This window comes from Vigna angularis, chromosome 7 (assembly GCF_016808095.1).
Source record: "Vigna angularis cultivar LongXiaoDou No.4 chromosome 7, ASM1680809v1, whole genome shotgun sequence".
Classification (NCBI taxonomy): Eukaryota; Viridiplantae; Streptophyta; class Magnoliopsida; order Fabales; family Fabaceae; genus Vigna; species Vigna angularis.
Genome location: NC_068976.1, coordinates 24,980,288 through 25,000,037, shown reverse-complemented (window position 1 = coordinate 25,000,037; position 19,750 = coordinate 24,980,288). Strand labels below are relative to the sequence as shown.

The 19,750-nt window shown below is 30.7% G+C and overlaps 1 long non-coding RNA gene across 1 annotated transcript; it reads left to right on the top strand.

Annotated features, from left to right (window-relative positions):
* The first annotated feature begins 4,121 nt into the window (after positions 1-4,121).
* Positions 4,122-19,115, top strand: LOC128197664 (uncharacterized). Its single transcript, XR_008250288.1, has 2 exons — positions 4,122-4,289; positions 18,707-19,115. It is a non-coding gene; the product is annotated as an uncharacterized LOC128197664 (long non-coding RNA).
* Positions 19,116-19,750: the final 635 nt, after the last annotated feature.

Here is a 19,750-nt window from a genome sequence, read left to right as displayed (position 1 = left end):
TCTGAACCATCCTGTGCATAATATTTTATAATTTATAATTTAAGATTAAGAGTCGGCAGAACCTGACAAGGTTGAACGCATTTCTGAACCATCCTATAAATATTATTTTATAATTTATAATTTAGAATTAAGAGTCGGTAGAACGCAGCTCTGAACCTTCCTATCAAGGATGAACGTAGGACCGAACTTTCCTGAAAGTTCTCAAAACAAAATACATGCCTTTAGGAATTATTACGGAGTGTTGATCCGAAATAGCGATGTCGAGACCGAGCGCGCGTCTGGTTCTTCGTGGCTTCATGGGGATGCCGCTCGACCCCACGGTGGGCGCCAAAATGTTTCGGTTGAATTGGTCTGAGGGTTGATCGTCCTTCCTTGCTCTGCTCTCTTTTGATCTTCAATACTCTCCGAGAATGTAATTCACTTTGATGAGTTGTTGACCTGCAGAAGACACTCTGACGCTCAAGTCAGATATGTTTCGTAAAGAGAGGTCACTGTTTTATTATGATAGAAAAAGATGATTGTACCTGACATCAGTTGTATTATTTACAGAGTTTGTGGCAATCAAGTTCATTGATTAGTTATGAGTATATTTGTACGGAATCAAACCCAATAATCAATAATTAATACCGTATATTTATAAAGCGCAAGATAATATGACCTATTAATATCTGATAATTTTTCATGAATGACCATTAACTAAGATCGATATATTTCATATAGTACACAAATCATTTATAGTTTATTCTCTAAAAAAGATAAAAAAATATTTTAATTATAAAGAATAATAACAAAATATAAATATTATAAAGATAATATCAACATGTCAAAATTTTCCTTTACAATAATATCTAATAATAAAATTTAAACTATAAAATGAATCTTGACTAAAGTTTTAACTTATGTTAACGCTTATATGTAGTTCATATAGACCTAAGGTCAAATGTCAAACTTTTGTGTTAGCTCGAACTTTGAATGATCTCTCATGAATGTTGGTAGCTCAACTTAACATACATGTTCTTTCGTCATGCATGATTTTAGAATCATATAGCATAGATATTATCATATGGCACGACAATGACCATATAACAAAAAATCCAAAAAAATCAAAAATTAAAAAAATTAAAATGTTACAAATTGACACACGACGTATAAAAATATAATGATAATATTGATATAAAAAATATCTAATTAAATTTTTTTAACAAAAACTAAGATTTAATTAAAAAAACAAATTGCATCATTAGAACGAATATGAAAACCAAATAAAGATTTCAGACATATTTTATTATAATTATTTACTATTTTTAATCAGTCATATTTTATTATAATTATTTACTATTTTTAATTATAGAGTTGTCAATTTAATATTTTTAAATACTAAAAAATTATTCACTAATATTTGAATAATTGAGATGCTTAATTTATTTATTTATTAAGTTATGTATATTAATATTTTAATTTTTAAATAATATCTTTATAATCATATTTAATAAAATAGGTGAACAATGTACTTTTATAAAAATACGAGTGGGGTCAATTTTTAAATATAAAATAATGAAAATAATAAAACATTATTAAGTGAGTTAATCTATTATAATGGATTGAGACAATTTACAAAATTTATGACTAAATAAAAAATAATCTAATAGACTTATTTTAATTTAATCTATAATAAGTCAATATGTATGAGATGGATTGTCACCTTAACACCCTAAATATTATAACAAATTAAATAAACTTATAACAAACAAGTTTATTTGGTAAAATCAATTTTTTATTCAAATTATGTCTTTTACAAATTATATTATTTCACCTTGTAATTTGTTTTTATGTTTAGTTGTTGAAAACAAATTTTAAACTTTTTTCTATATATATAAAGTTAGATTGTTGAACTTATAGATAATTTTTATTTAAAAAATAATGAATAATGTGAATTTTGACATATCAATATTGGCACCTTAAAACACAATAATTATTTGTATTCACATACAAATTTATTAAAAAAGAAATATAAAAGACAGAACATCATACTAAACTTTTAATAAAAAAGTACACCTCATTAAAGATAAATAAATTATAAATATTAAAAAAATTTAAATAAATACATAAAAATAAAATATTAAACTATTTACTGAATTATTTATAAATGAAAACTAAATTAATTACCTTGTCATCATAGTCATTTCCCTCTTTATGAAAGAATCCATCATTCATCCAAGTATTCTGATTTATTAAATTATGTATTTATAGTAACTATTTAGCATATGTATCATTTTAGAAATCTCCAGTCATTAAAAAAGAATTGTGCTAAGAAAGTATTTCTTTTTTTGCTAACGAAATAATAAAAAATTTGGGAGATGTCCTTAACAATATGTGACATGAGACCTTAAAGAGTGGTATTTTTTAAGTAATAATTTAACTAATTATAAAATTTTGCATCATATTTCTATTATTTATTTGTTGTTTTCATTTAATAATGAATTACTTTATACATATTGGAAGAAATAAGCTTCTACTGTGAAATTGAGTGGATGATATGAAGCCTATTATTGAAAGCATACCTCGTAAAAAATGACGACGATGATACATCAACATCAAAGCGTGATTAAAAAATAAAGAAAAAGAAAAACTTACTCACGAGATCCAATTACAGAATGCTTATGGGTACACTCCTTTTCAACTTCATGAAAAATCATGTTGGGTTCGGTGCCAACATATAAAAATAAATGATTAAATAGAATTTTTCTAATCATATGAGTTTTTTAATTTTATCTTATTACCTTTAGTACTTTTCATTTAAATTTTTTTCTAAAATAAATAAATACAGTATAATTTTTAAATTATGTGATATGAACAATGAATAACATTTTATCAAAATTCACTTGTTAATAAAAGTAATACTTAGCATAAATAATGAATATCACATGATATTGGAGTAATTTTGATGAAAAAAATTACATTCACTTATTTTTTTTTAAAAAAAAGTTAGAATCAAATTGAAAATGTTTAGTATAAATGAAATTAAAAATTATTATATTACTGTGATAAAAAACATATTTAATCAAAATAAAATAATAAAAAAGGTGAAAAATTTAAGTTTGACAAAAAAAGAAGAAGAAGTAAACGATTAGTTTAATATATCAAATATTAATATATTCCAACTTGTCGTACAATATATAAAAAAATAGTCTTAATGCCACAACTTTAATTTATATAATTAAATATATATCTGATATTATTAAAAAAATAATATTGGCATGCATTTAATATTAACATTAAACATAATCTTTTACTCTTTAATTTTTATTTAAGTATAAAATAGTTAGTGATTTCTTTAAAATTATTTGTACATTAATGTTAATTTTTCTCAATAAACGCATGGGAGAACTGTTAAAACTCAACTCAAATGTGTACTTAATTATCTATTAAAAAATATATGAAAACTTTGTATTACTATACAAAACTTTTTCTTTTATATATACTGGAAAAAAATTATTTAATTGTTGACTTTTCTTTCAAACCTTTGCAACACCTTAAAAAACTATGTAAAAGTTAAAAAATGACGTTAATAAACAAACATCAAATATTAAATATAGATTTAACCATTATTATAGCTAATTTGTCTTCCTTATTTGTCACAAACAAATTTATCTCATTTTCATATTTATCTTCTTCAACGTACTTTAAACACTTCTAAAGTTTATGTATTTCTTTTTATTAGTGTTTATCTTTCTTTAGAATCGCACATAAATTTTGACATAGATTTGTAAATATAATTCTTAACTTTAATAATTGAATTAATGAATTTGAGATGATTAATGAAATTAATCCTATAACTATTTTATTTTTACTTATTTTTTTAAATAAGAACATTATTACTTAATATATTGACTAATTGGATGCACATGTTTATATTTTTAATTTCTTTCTTGAATTCATATTTGACCATAGTAAAATTTTATTGACTAACCCATCCATGAATTTTACTTTTTGCATTGTAAGAATTTTTTCACATTTCAATATTTTGTTTATAGTTATTAAAATATGGGCCAATGCATATCTGAGGATTGGACGACCCAATCGAATTGGAGGCTCGTAAGAGAGATGAAATATCTCTTGGGTAAGATTGCTAACGGAGAAGCAATCTTCGTCCCAAACAACAGAGAGAGAAAGAGCTTAGGGCTCTGCCAGGTGCTAGAGAGAGAAGTGGAATGACACCTTCCAAAACGATGCAGCCATGGACGTTTGGCGAAAGGAAAAATACGCTCAGCACAGAGGCTTTGTCGGAGGTAAGAAAAATACACGCTTTCTTTATTCTCTGTAATAGTATATGTCTTATGTCTTTGTTACAACTGAAATGAAAAGGGGGAGAACTCTATTTATAGAGTTCTTGGGGAAAAACGGGAACCACTAATTAAACAAACCGATTATTGTCTTTAGACAGTAATTTGTCCGTTTGAGGTAAGCTCAATAGCCTCCCCTCAAGCTGGATGGTGTATACTCACTAATCCAAGCTTGGGAACTATGGATTTGAACCGCACACGATGGGGAAATTTGGTGAAGATGTCGGCCAGCTGTTCATTTGACCGAACAGGGAGAAGTCGTAGGAGATTTTCCTGTATTTTTTCACGAACAACATGACAATCAAGCTCTATGTGCTTGGTCCTTTCGTGAAAGCTCTGGTTATGAGCTATGTGTCGCGCTGATTTGTTGTCACAGTATAGAGCAGGAGTTTCAGCTTCCTGTACTTGAAGATCTTGTTGGAGATAGTGAATCCACTGTATCTCACATAGAGTGGCTGCTAGGGCACGATATTCCGCCTTGGTGGAAGATCTGGAAACAGTGCTTTGCTTCTTTGATTTCCACGAAATGAGGGATGATCCAAGGAATACACAAAACCCTGTAGTGGACCTTCTAGTATTTGGACACGTTGCCCAATCTGAGTCACTAAAAGCTTTTAGATGAACTGGAGAATCATCTCCAAAGAACAATCCCTCCGAAGGCTTAGATTTTGTGTACCTAAGAACATGTTGCACAGCTCGATAATGATGGTTAGTGGGAGATTTCATAAACTGACTCAATAGATTAATGGAAAAACACAAATCAGGTCTGGTATTGGTGAGATAGAGTAACTTCCCTATCAATCTTCGATAGGAGCCAAGGTCATCTAAGTAGCTGTCTGTTCTATACAGTGAGCTTGTATCACTTAAAAATGGGGTAGAAGATGGTTTGCATCCCAGCATTCCTGTTTCCTTAAGGATGTCCAGCGCATATTTCCTTTGACATAGATGAATACCTTTCTTAGATCTGGCCACCTCCAAGCCTAGGAAGTATTTGAGTTCTCCTAGGTTCTTTATTTGAAATTTGTTATGCAATAAAGTCTTTACGTTGTTGATTTCAGTCATGGAGTTTCCAGCCAATATGATGTCATCTACATAGACAAGTAAGGCAGTAAAATCTGTAGAAGTCCCTTTTATAAAGAGAGAGTGGTCAGATTTAGACTGGATATAGTTGACAGAAATGAGAAAGGAGGACAATTTTTCAAACCATTGCCTACTAGCTTGTTTTAGTCCATATAGTGACTTAGTAAGCCTACAAACCTGACCCTCTTTATGGGTATTAAGACCAGGTGGTGGTTCCATGTAAACTTCTTCATTTAAGTCCCCACGTAGAAAAGCATTCTCCACGTCAAGTTGATGTAGAAACCAATTATTAGAGGCTGCAAGGACAATAAGTAGTCAAACAGTAGTGAGTTTGGCAACAGGGGAGAAAGTGTCTAAATAGTCTATCCCTTCTTGTTGTGTGTATCCTTTTGCCACCAGGCGGGCCTTGTATCTTTCTATAGTGCCATCAACATTGTATTTGGTTTTGTATACCCATCTACAACCAATAGGTTTCTTTCCTGGAGGCAGCTGTGTTAAGTACCGGGTGTTATTGTCTTGCAAGGCCTTGATTTCCCTCTGCATAGCTTCTTCCCACTCGCACATGCCTTTGGCTTCATTATAAGATCGAGGCTCATCATTTGCAGTAATGGTCATAGTATACTTTAAGTGTTTTTCTGTCAAAGAGTCACAGGACAATAAATCAGAAATGGGATAAGGGGTTTTAAAATTATTTTTCATAGATAAGGATTGATTAACTTGATGCACATAGTCATTCAGATATTCTGGAGTCCTTCTAACCCTGTTAGATCTCCTGCAACTATGATTTTCTTCACCATTAGCAGTACTGTCACTGTTATTGTTGTCAGCGACAGTCTGTTGCATCTCTCTTTGCTCATTGGCATCCATCTCCGTAGGTCTTTCATCATCAATAGGGTTGTGACTTCCCAGGAGGTCATTAAGAGATGTGGTTCTACCTTCTCCTCTGTCAGTAACTTCCCTGTTGTCACGTTGGTCTTTGTAGGGAAAAATGTCTTCATAAAAGACAACATTTCTGCTTATAAAAAGTTCCTTAGTGTTCATATCAAGAACAACGTAGCCTTTGACACCACCTTTGTAACCAAGGAAAACTCCCTTTCTAGCTCTTGGGTCAAGCTTATTTCTGCTGTTTTCAAGGGTAGAAGCAAAGCATAGGCACCCAAAAACTTTGAGATTCAAATAGGTAGGGGGAACATTATAAACGAGATCATAAGGAGTCTTGTTATTAAGAATGGGGGAAGACAACCTATTTATCAGGTAAACAACGTGACTAACATCATAGGACCAATAGGCATTAGGCATATTAGATTGAAAAAGGAGACTACGGGTCACATTAAGAATATGTTGGTGTTTTCTTTCCACAACAGAGTTCTGTTCAGGGGTCTCAACACAACTCTTTTGGTGATCAATGCCATACAAATCATACAAATTAACACAATTAAATTCAGGTCCATTGTCCGACCTAATAGTTTTAATCACTTTATCAAATTGATTTTTAATCTTGACAATAAAATTCTGCAATAAATCCCTTGTCTGACCTTTATTGTTCATTAAAAAGACCCAAGTATGCCTACTATAGTCATCAACTATAGTAAGAAAATACTTATGGCCGTGAACAAAAGAAGTTGAAAGATGGCCCTATATGTCACAATGAACCATTTCGAAACATTCAGTAGTCAAAGAATTACTTCTAGGAAAATGTAGTTTATGTTGTTTAGCATAGTGGCAAGCATCACAAACAATATCAGGACCCATTTGCACATAAGGAAACTTTTCACATATCTGTTTTATAGTTTTATGTCCAGGATGACCTAACCTATAGTGCCACAAATTTACATCAACATGTTCATAAGAGAAAACAGACTTTGAAATGAAATTTTGGTCCGGATTAGGAAAGGCTTGTAGATAATAGAGACCTTGGTAGGGTTTAGCATACCCAATCATCTTCAATGTAGAATTCTCCCTTATCTGACAAATCTCAAAAGAAAAAGTTAGACTGCAGTTTAAGTCTTTGATAAGACTTTGGACAGAAATCAGATTGAAACAAAAGTCAAGAATATACAGAACATTAAAAATAACCAAAACTTTAGAAAATTGGACAGTCCCTGCATGCTCAGCAATGATAATAGTGTTATTTGGTTAGAAAATAACCAAAGTTTCTTTTATCGTGGGTCACATGGTCTGTGGCCCCGGTGTCAAGAATCCAAGAAGAAATACCTTGTTTGACCTCTATGCTATCTCTCTGCACCTGGTTGATCTTGTGAGTGGGTTCATCAACCTTCTCTATCATTTTGAGGAGTTTTTGCATCTGCTCAAGGGTAAAAGAGTTGAAGGCAGCATTGGTGCTGACCTGGTGAGCAGATTGAACACCCTCTGGACCTGAACTGCTTTGGCAAGCATTAGCAGAATTCTAGTCTCCTTTCCTGTCCAGATTACTGTTAGTTTTCTTATACCAAGGGGGGTAACCGTGTTTGGAATAACACTCATCTACGGTATGATTCATTTTATTACAATAGGAGCATTGTTTTCCATAGTTAAGGTTCCTTCCTCTCCCCCTTCCTTGACCACGTGGTCCATTTCCACGCCCTTGGCTTTTCCAGTTCTGATCAGATCTCCGTGATTGTTTCTATCAGCAGTACTGGCTAGAACCTTGGTTTCAGCAGTTTGACTCTGGCTGACAATGCCCAAATCTTGTCTCTCCTGTCTTTCTTGCTGCATGATGAGGGAGAAAATTCTATTGATGTTGGGGAGAGGATCCATCAAAAGAATTTGGGTTCTTACAGTATTATATGTGTCATTCAGCCCTTTTAAGAAGCATATCACGTGTTCTATTTCTCTGTACTTCAGAGAAATCTTTGAAAGTTCACAGCTGCAAGAAATATCACAGGTACAAGTGGGTATAGGTCTAAGGGATTCTAATTCTTCCCAAAGAATTTTTAAATCTGTGAAGAATTGGCTAACGCCTCTCTCTCCCTGTTTAATCGAATGGATATCTTGGAGTAAATCAGAAATTTTAAAATAGTCACCTTTAGAGAATCTTTCTTTCAATTCTTCCCATAGTTCTTTTGCTTCTTCAACATATATTACACTTTCTGCAATCTCTGGAGAAAGAGTTTTTATCATCCAGGAAAGAACCATCATATTACATCTCTCCCAAGCATCGAATAAAACCTCACTTCTTTGAGGTTTCTTGATTGACCCATCAATAAACTTGATTTTGTTCTTGGAAAGAAGAGCCCTCCTCATGCTTCTGCTCCAAGAAGAGTAATTATTGTCATTTAGAACTTGAGAGATGAGAGTAAGTCCTGGATTCTCCCCAGGATGCAAGTAGAAAGGGCTTGTAGGATTAACAGATTGATCCATGTGCTCCATATCAGTAGGAAACAATTCAAGGAGGAATCAAGAAACAGTCCAAGAATTGTTGCTAGACTTGAAAACAGAGGCAGCGGAAGCAGAGCAGGTTTAAAACCTGCTCTGATACCATATTAAAATATGGGCCAATACATATTTGAGGATTGGACGGCCCAATTGAATTGGAGGCCTGTAAGAGAGATGAAATATCTCTTGGGTAAGATTGCTAACGGAGGAGCAATCTTCGTCCCAGACAACAGAGAGAGAAAGAGCTTAGGGCTCTGCCAGGCGCTAGAGAGAGAAGTGGAATGGCACCTTCCAGAACGATGTAGTCATGGACGTTTGGCGAAAGGAAAAATATGCTCAAAATAGAGGCTTTGTCGGAGGTAAGAAAAATACACGCTTTCTTTATTCTCTGTAATAGTATATGTCTTATGTCTTTGTTACAACTGAAATGAAAAGAGGATAACTCTATTTATAGAGTTCTTGAAGAAAAACGGAAACCACTAATTAAACAAACCGATTACTGTCTTTAGACAGTAATTTGTCCGTTTGAGGTAAGCTCAATAATAATTCTTGTTATAATTTTTATCAGTGTTACTCATAGCTTCTTCTATTGAGTTTTCACTAAATATTTTTAATATTTTTAGTTATTATTTTGTTTTCTCTGTCTCTATATGAAGTGCAGTTTAGAATTTATTAAAGTTTATAACAATCAAATGTCAATATATTTCAAAAGTTTTGTTTCAAAACCTGACTACATTATGTTGTGATGATATATTGTGGATATCACAATAATAAACAAATATTTAGTAATTTTTAACGTTTTTAATTTTTTTTTATAATACGGGGTATTTTAGTGGAGGTTAAACTTGTTAGAAATGGCTAAATATAATCAATATGTTTTTTTTTGTTTTATTATTTGTTTATTGGTTTTGAATTAGTTAAAATATAATTAATATTTTTAGAAAATCTTAATTCTGCATTTGTTCTTACGTAGCATATATTTTTTGTCTGACATTTCGAATTGGAAAACGAAACTAAAACACTTAAAAGAATGGTATTTTGTTATGACTTTTATATCTACATATATGTCACTTACTAGCTGACGTAATTTATCTACAATAAGTGAGGTTTAAAAATGAAATTAGTTAACTTTATTTATATTTACGCCATTGTTACAATATTGCAACTTACGCGCCGCCACTATCCTATAAAACGATGCTCCATGACCTTGTCGCTTCTAAATTTAGCACTCATTCACCAATTATTTTCGAATTTAATACATATATTATGTTTTTATACGAGCTTTGTTAAGAAAACATGGTTAGTGTTTCTCCTGTGAACTTCTGTCTAGACAAACGTTTACTTCCACTATGCTATAGGTACCTATCAGTTTAAAAGAGTTGACCTACATAAGACAGTCATAATTTTTTTTTGTAGGTGTAAAGTAATTTAATTGTGAAAAAATGTCGTTAACCTTACAATTAAACATTTATTTAGAAAGTTTGAAAGAATTTGACAAATTAATTTACTTTATAATGGTCATTAATATCAACTTTAACCACTCATCAATAACAGTTACCGTACTGATTACGTTTTAATTCTGTTCAATTGCTGTTTTGACTAATCGGCTGGAAAATCTTTTTTCATACCTTGATTGTTTGGTTCATTTGACTAAACATACAATCATATCGAATCGATCAGTTCTCATCCTATAATAACAATTAGAATTAATCATTGCATAATAATGTTATCTATTTGAAAACTCGACGTAATTGTGTATAAATTATTCTTAACTCAATTTCTTGACAACGTAAAACTTGAGTTTGGTCAAATATATCCTTAATGTTACATCAACTGTGTTAAAGTTTCTAACCACATCTTTTCAAACCGGTAAGCTCTACGTTATGTACACAATTTGTAGCTTGATTAAGGACTAAATATTCATTTAATTGCGGTAGTTCTTCCTTGGGGTCCGCCACAGAAGCCATTGATTTGTCAATAAGATCCCCCACCACTAAATTAATGAGGATTAATCATCATTAGTACAGATATATGATGGACTATTTGACATTTAATGAAAAAGATTCATTCATTATAATTGGTTTGGGTTTCGGTTAGTATGATGTGTTTTTTATAATTAAATCTTATGTCACTTTTCGGTCCAGTCAATTTTTTTTTACAACTATGTAAAGTGATTAAATTAAGGTCCAGTTTATGTTTAGACAGGATTTTACTTTTTTAAGATGTTCCATTTTTAAAGTTTCAATTTTTTTTTTCAAATTTACGTGAAGTTTTGGTTGAGTTTTCTTTTCTCAATTTATATTGTTTATATGATAGTCAGTATACAAAAAATATGTTTAAATAATAGCTAAAGTTAGGATATATTATTATTATAAGAAAATTATTATATTTGATTTTAATAGTTTTACAACGTAATATAAGAGAACTTTAACGATCAATAACGACATAGATTCAATTAATCGATATATATATATATATATATATATATATATATATATATATATATATATATAATATTTAATGATTGTGAATCCATTAATAAGTTGATCGCTGAGGTAGATCCTTATATTGATCAATCTGATGCATTAATTTGCAAAAACATTTTAACACAAAACAATTAAATAATTATATTAAAACATAATTGAATAATAATTAAATTGATATTAAGTAAAATTTCATTAAAAATAATATAAATAGGAGGTTCTGGTAAAATAATTAATTATACTAATTACTTCATTTAATACCGAATAAAAGAAAAATAAGAGTGACTTAAAAAACAAAGGTATCAAGAAGTTAAAAGTGTTCGTCCGATCATTTATAAATACGGTAAAATTTTAATTTAAACTTTATACCCACATACATGATATCATATCATTTAACTTTATTTTAAATTTAAATGAGGTATTTAACGTATCAATACAACTTTTGTCATCTATACTACTTTTAAGATTTCATTTATTTTAATTAACATTTATTCTTCTTAATATATAGTGATAAATGCACAAAGTATTAAATTTATCTTATAAGGAAAATTGAAATTAATTTTCAATATTTAAATATACAGTAAACGAGGTTGGAAAAAGTGAAATAAAATTAATAGGTGATTAAATAGAATATCTATTTAATTTTCTTAGAATTTGATAAAATTATAAATATACATTTATTAATGATTTTCTCCTACATACTAAAACACAGATAATATAAAAGAAGCACGTAGAATAACTAATAACATAAATATATTTTATTTGATTGTATTTTATTTCGTCATATCTTGAATAGTTCAATAAAATCACTAATATTGTTTCATTTCGTTCATATCATTTACATTTTTTTTTCAATGTTAAAATTAATATCTTCTCAAGTTAATGCAGAATTTTCTAAAGAGTTAAGTCTATAATTAAAATAAACAACAACAAAAGAATACAAACATTCACATTTGTCTGCATACGTATGCAAACATGCAAGAATAAAAAAAACACTTATTTTTTAAGGACTTTTCTTGATTCTTGGTAGGAGTGTTAAGTAAAAAAACAAAAGAAGTAACAAATATTTCAAATATCTGAAAATTTCAACAAAAAATAATACAGGATTCTTTTGACTAGTTCATTGTGAGATCTTGCTTAATCTATAAAAATAATCAAAATTAGGATGACGAGGGAGTTTAATTATAAAAGTAAAATTGAAAATTTAATAACTTACACATGCTTCAACGTCATGGCGTATCTAAAACGGGCTATCGTGGGCCCATGGATGGGTCCATTCATAAGTCCACTTGTTACTCAGTTGGGCTAAAATTTATAAACTACGCTGTATCTGTCTTAAAGCGAATTCGTCAAATTTTACAACCTATTTTGTTTTATACCATATATTTAAATAAAGTGATTTTATTCAAATCTTGACTTCCAGACATATACATCACAAATACTTCATATAATAATAGTTGTTAGATTTGATTTACTATTAAAAATTTGCTCGATTAATTAGTCATATCGTATTCTCTTATTTTTAGTAATCCATGGTTTTACTTTAACAGGGTTATCTTTCTTATATGATTACATACTTAACATATCAGTAAAATATTTAAATATTAGAAAATATAAAATACGTAAAATATGGATTAGTAGAAAAAACGACAATGTGCAATTTGGCTCCATCCAACACCATTCATTCTTGCGTTTTGTATTTCTCATAAATGGTGGACACATACAATAGGTATCCTATAAAAATCACAGAATCCTTGGGACTCGTCGAAATTCTTTTCGGAGGTACACAATAAATCAAATACGAGACTTTTTGTCCTCTTTTGTTTTTTTTTTGTTTTTTCAAAAAGAAAAAGAGAGAAAAAGTAGGAAAATTAAATCTTTCTGTCTGCCAGCCATATGAAGCACCGTTTAGTCATCGTTGCTAGAAAATGACAACTGACACCTAAGAGTTACAAAACTTTGAGGTTTATAATACAGTGTTGTAGGCGCGGTACCCTTCTTTATTTTTATTTTTTCTCTTCTAATAGTTAATCATATTTTTCTATTTTATTTTATCCCTTAAAATGTCGTGCCTGGCTTACTTCATTTTACGCTTTTACCATGTTTTTATTATATTATTGCGTGTTTCTTCAGTATTTGAGATCAGTGGTGAATATGCTTTCACCTTGGATGGGTAATGCGCATCTTTAAAAATAATTTGGTTTAATAGTTTTTTTTAATATTTATAAGTTTATTTAATGTGCTCTTAATTTTTTTTTCCAATTCAATATTTATTTTATTAAAAAAATAATGTAGTATTTGGAAAGTGTATAGTGTGTTCCATCTTGTCAACTTTGGGGACGATGAAGCAATTGTCAAAAAATTTGAGAGAAAGCTTGCATTTTTTCTTCATTTCTTCTTTATTTCCTTAATTTCTAGAATCCTAAGTTTTTTAGCATGGAGGACTAACCTTTTTGTTGGAATTAATTATAAAACATGAAATTTTTGTGTAATTTTATGACATTAATGATATTTGTTTGATTTGTAATTCTTGAGGTGTTGAAATTTAGAATCTAAACTTGAAGTTGAATGCTTAATGGATGCTTGTATATGAAAATACAACTTAATTGATTACTAATCTTATGCTCTTGAATTTAATGTTTGGTTGCTTGTTTGAGGATTCGAGGAATTGAGACTTCATAAGTTATCATAGACTCAAAGTCACTACGGATAAGGTTTGAGTAGGGAATTGAAATGATTATTAATGCATGAGAATGAAGTGATTGAACTCTAATCTTAACAAATTTACAAATACTTTGTGTTATATTTCATTGCACACCAACTGTTTTATGAAAATACAAAAAAGAGTTTATTTTTTGTGAACTTTATGATCTAATTGAGTTAGAGTGCAAAAGTTGTCGAGTGTTGTACAATTTCCTTGAGAGATAACAATATTTATCACTTGCTACGTTGCGACCGGTGCATTTGTCATTGGTTCAACAACTAACACTCTTGTCTTAATTGCAACCCTATCCTCCACTTGATTTTTCAACAACTCTAACTTAACTTCAAGATTTTTAATCTAGCTTGCACTTAAGACCATGATTTAGCTTTTGCAGACGAGTCTTCTCCACCTTCAACACTTAAGCAACTTAGACAAGCTTCACAAGGGACTCTTTCAACTACTATACTTCCAGAACTGCTTGGGTATGAGAAGTCACATATCCTCGCCAATAATGAAGGATGGTCGGGTAGTGCACCATCATTATCTCAACAACATCCAAACTAATATCATGAATGGTTACATTTAACAACTCAACATAAAAAGGGATGGGAAACCCGCTCCCGCCAGTTTGAGCATGGTGTCCCCTCATTCTCACGTGCCATAGAGAGTTGCTTCTAGTCAATTTGGTAGAAACATGATCAACTCGAGGTGGGCGATTAAAACACTGGACATACTTGGTTTTCTCGTCGACAATCAACTGATTTTCACCTATGGATTTGAATTTATAAGAGTAACGCCAGTGCAACAGAAACTTAGGAGAACAATCACTTTTAAACAACAAGACTTAGTCAACAACTTTGGATGTGTTTCAAATCAAATAACCTAGTTTTAAAGTACTCGAGAGACTAGGTGTACATGGTCAAAAGGGAACCATATTGAGCTCTGTTCTAGGAATCATATACAACCTTGGGACCGTGCTTCAATTGGTAGAAATATATAAAAATGTTATTCATGAAGGTGATATCGAGTTGATGACATAAGACTGAAAGATTTTTAAAAAGCCTGACTATTAGGATGAAGTTGACTGGAGACTATATTCAAAGCCCAATACACATCACACTCAAAATCAGTCAAAGGATACAACATGTTTAAAGGAGGGCTTGGCAAGTCTTCACGTCAACTAGCCGAACTCTAAGCGATCTTCACGTCAATTGGTTGGTCTCCAACTAGTCGCTTACAAATGTAAATGCTATTTGGTTTGAGGAGCCTCCCGTGCATCCAAACTACTCGGATGGTATCTACAAAAGGTACTCTAATGCTAAAGTCAATAGATGACTAAGCAGAAACGCATTAGTTGCATGATGCATGTGTTGCGCATGTATATGAAAGTTATACCTTAGACTTTTATTTATATTAGTCGTTATAGGCTTTTACCTTTTTATCGGTATAATCACAGCCTAATTATACCTTAATTAGCAATCATAGTAGGTTGATTCGTGATTATCATTCATGTTAATCTGACCTTTATTTTGTAATGTGTCGACCATGCCGTTTGGTCAAGGTGGTCGTGAAAGGGTGGTCAGCCACAAATGATCTGCTCAGAGTTCAACTAAAGGATGGTCGGCCAAAGGTGGTTGACCTAGAGTGGTTGCCAAAGGATGATTAGTCAAAGGATGGTCGGTCAAAGGTGGTCGACCCATAATATTTGGCCAAGGGTGGTCGACCTAGAATGGTCAGCAAAGGGTGGTCGGTTCAGATAAGTCGGTCAATGTTGTTCGATACACACATAGTACACAACACACAATTCTTGAAAAGAACACTCCTATACAAAGTTGAAGTCGGCTTCTCCAAATGTTGATTTCATATATACCCTATCTTTACTTGGGTAAGAAATATTGGGAAATTAATCTTGCCTCAAGATCTTTTTCTACTTCTGATGGAATGTTCCCTCTGGCACAACCTTTAACTTTTGCAAGGAAGGCTCTGTTGGGACGGTAGGAACCATCATCAACAAAGACAGGGAAGGCTCCATCACTTCTAAGGATATAGGGACGAAGATCCACTAGGCAATTTTTCATTTACAACTATAGGAGATTAATAAGATGGAAGAGAAGACATACACATTAATCAATAATTTCATTTATTGAGCTCACAACGGATAGATAAGTTTTGACTTAAGCTTGACCTTACAACTAACTGACTTTGTACCAAAATCCAATAGTATTGGTTTCGATCTCAACTCGATCAACATCAAATCAAAACAATCACATCAATCACCATCTTAATCCACCTACATTAGAGAGTTTAGGTTTGGAGGACTCGTACTTGGTCCAAGGCTACTCAAGACCCAAAATCATTTTAAAATAAAGAGATTCAACTCTTAGACATGAAGCCTAGATTGCATTGGCTCAATCCATGTTCATTAATATATTCAGATGCAATTATTTTTTTATTATATTATTATTATCTTATATCAGTTATTAACATAACACAAGAGTCTATTAAATCTTAAATATATGTACTCTATAATAGGAAGTAAACACTATCATTCAATACTAAATACTCTATATAGTCATGCGATTCATACTCTCTATTAACTTAAGTATTAAAGAGTTTTCTGTGTTAAAATTGAAGTCTCTATATCTCAATCCCAAGAGGGGGATGAGATGGATTGAAATCAGTTTTTGAAAATCTTTTAAAACATTAAGTTCTTGGAATCTGTTTTCAAAGAATTTTCTAACCAACATTGGAAAATGCATAAACTAAACAAAAGAATACAACAATTTTATACTTATTTGACTCTCAATCGCGTCTACATCTAATCATTATCTAACAACCTGAGTTGAAGAGATTTCACTATTTAATAATGTTCAAGAATACAAGAAATCTCTCAATGTATCCTCTCACACACTCTAACACACAAAAATACAAATCCAGAAAGGCTAAACATACACTCTTTTACAACCTTGCCTACTTAGCAAAGACAATCACAAAGTTTGTATAGAAATTACAAAATTTCGGTGCACCAATACGTGCAAATCTCATAGATAAAAACGCAAATACTCTCTTGATTGATTACTCTTCCTTGCTTGAGACTAGGGATGGCAACGGGTCGGGTCGGGCACGGATAGTGCCTACCCGCAACCCGACCCAACAAAAAAAAAATCTATCGAGATATGTCATTACCGACAAATTTTTAATGCTTTCTATGGATTTTTACTATCGATTATGCTTGTTTTTTTAGTGAGATAATTTTATAAATAGCACAATCATCAAAACATTTTTTTATGTTCTCATTAACTACACTTTTAATTCTAAGATGATGTTAGAGACTTACATAAACAATCAAAGTGTTTTTTTAAACATAACTCTTATTCTTTTTAAAGAGGAGGACAAACATTTTAAAGATAAAAAATTGGAAGCATTTATAAAATTGTTGAAGTCTTTACAAAATACATTGTCGATTTTGTAAGAACATATTCTCTCACAAATATTTATGATCCAAACTAAAAAATATATAAAAAATAAAATAAAAATCTGATTAAAAAATAAAGTCCAAAAAAAAAGTGGTCAACTATTTTTTTTTCTTTTAAAACAATTTATTGATTAAACAAGTTAGTAAACTTCATTTCATTGTTATTTTGTTATCCTTCTCTATTACTTATTTAAGTTGGAATTATATTTTGAGTTGTTCATTTAATATTTTAAGAGAATTAGTTATTTAATATTTTAAGTAAAAAAGATAAAAGATTTTCTATGTAGAGAAACAAATACCTTTATGTGTTTATAATTTATAATTTATTGGTGGAATTCTCTTTCATCTTCATTTTACATAAACTTTCTAAAACTAGACAAGCTCAATGTTCTAGCTAGAAAATATAGAGAACTCTAAGTTAAACTCTTCAATGTATTATTATTATTATTTTCATTATTATTCTTATTTAATGTAATTATTTTCATAAATTTTTTTATCTATTATCTTCAATATATTCATTTAATAGAGATATTCCTTTAATGTTATTTAAAATAACTAAAATATTTTAATGATAATATCACAATTTACTTATTAAATATAGATTAATGTTAGATGAATCAAATGACCATTAAATGGAAACGATTATAAGATAGGAAGGACCTAAACCCTAGCACTACAATCTTCTTTTAAATTTGAATAACTTGGTTTGCGAAGTTTTGTCTTGACCTTCCAAACCGTATTAATCTTTTGCTCTCTTTCATCAATACATTTTCAAGTGATTACTTTATGATACCATATTTGTTAAGGACATTTTGATTAAAAAAAACCCTTCTTTTTTTGAGGAATGATGGTTGAATACTTGATACCAAATTTGATGAAGAAGATGAATGAGTAGAAAAGATATAGAATTTGTTGGGTCCATCATCAAAATTTATTAGGAATCATTTCATGATGATTCTTTCTCAAATTACCAACTGCTCAGGACAATGATGGCCTTTCCCTTTCACCCATTTTCCTTCCTTTTGTGTTTTGTCGAATGATTGCAGCATACATTTACTTTGACTTCAAAAATGATTCAGGACCCACCCACACACCTGCATAATAAATACGTCATCATCTTCAATCAAATCAACAAATGGGTTTTAAGAAATCGTAAAGCCCAACGGAATAGGCTCATTTCAATTTAAACTTTGGGCCCTGTTAATTATATATTAAATAACTAGGTATTCACTTTTCGTAATTGTAGTTTCTTTGCAACGGATTACTTCAAAAAGCTTTGATTTTCAAGTTCACCTATTGAATCAAGGTATGGTTTGGATTTGAAGTATAATACTAGTATTATGAGTGTGGGTTTTCCGGTTCTGGTAGTTTGCGGGTGGGAGTGGGTGTAACATGAACCGGATTATGTAATCTTGGTTTGTTTTGTGTACCTTGAAATATAAAATCCGGTTTAAATCTCTAGATATGGGTTTGATCACCAGATTACGTACGTGATACGAGGATGTCATAAACCAAAACACACAATCCATTGGTGTTTCTTAGGATGTAGTTACCAGACTGCAGAATTAGATTATTATCTTTGGATATAGGAAAAGGTGATCGGATTATACTGTTGAATTACATCATCAAGAAATATCTTTGTATGTTCCGGTTAACCATGTGACCACATTCTATAATTATCTTATCACACACCCGTAATATAAACTCCAGTGTGCTTATCTTCGATCGAAAGACTTTCAATACATATTAAAAAGTGAATTTTAAGTCTAATTTAATTCTAAAAAACTGAAAAGTAAGGTTTACATTTATTTATATGCTGTAAATTGATTTTATCTTTAGTTGAGGTAGAATTTTCAACATCCTCACAATAAGGTATATACATCTCGAGCGTAAAACTAGACATTAATAGATGGTCTGATAGTAATCCAATAGCGGGTGAAACAATATGTTCATATAAATCTCGTTAAGATAGACTCTACACTAGTTTTGTTTTGAGCCGACCACCAAAACAAACCATTGATTTTGAAACTACGATTGACCTATCGAATTAAAAGTTCACTAAAAGACATAAACATTAATAAAATTTGAATCCAACTACATTAACATTATTTTTTAATCAAAACCTTGAGACAATCAAACGTAACAACCAGATTAATGAATCCGAAAATGAGGTGTAAATGAATCTTGGAATTAGGTGTCACAACAAATCCGGAAAACAAAATATTAGAGGGTAAAAATAGGAATTACGAAATTTTGGAGCTGCAGGAAATAAAAAAAAGTAGGGTGCAGG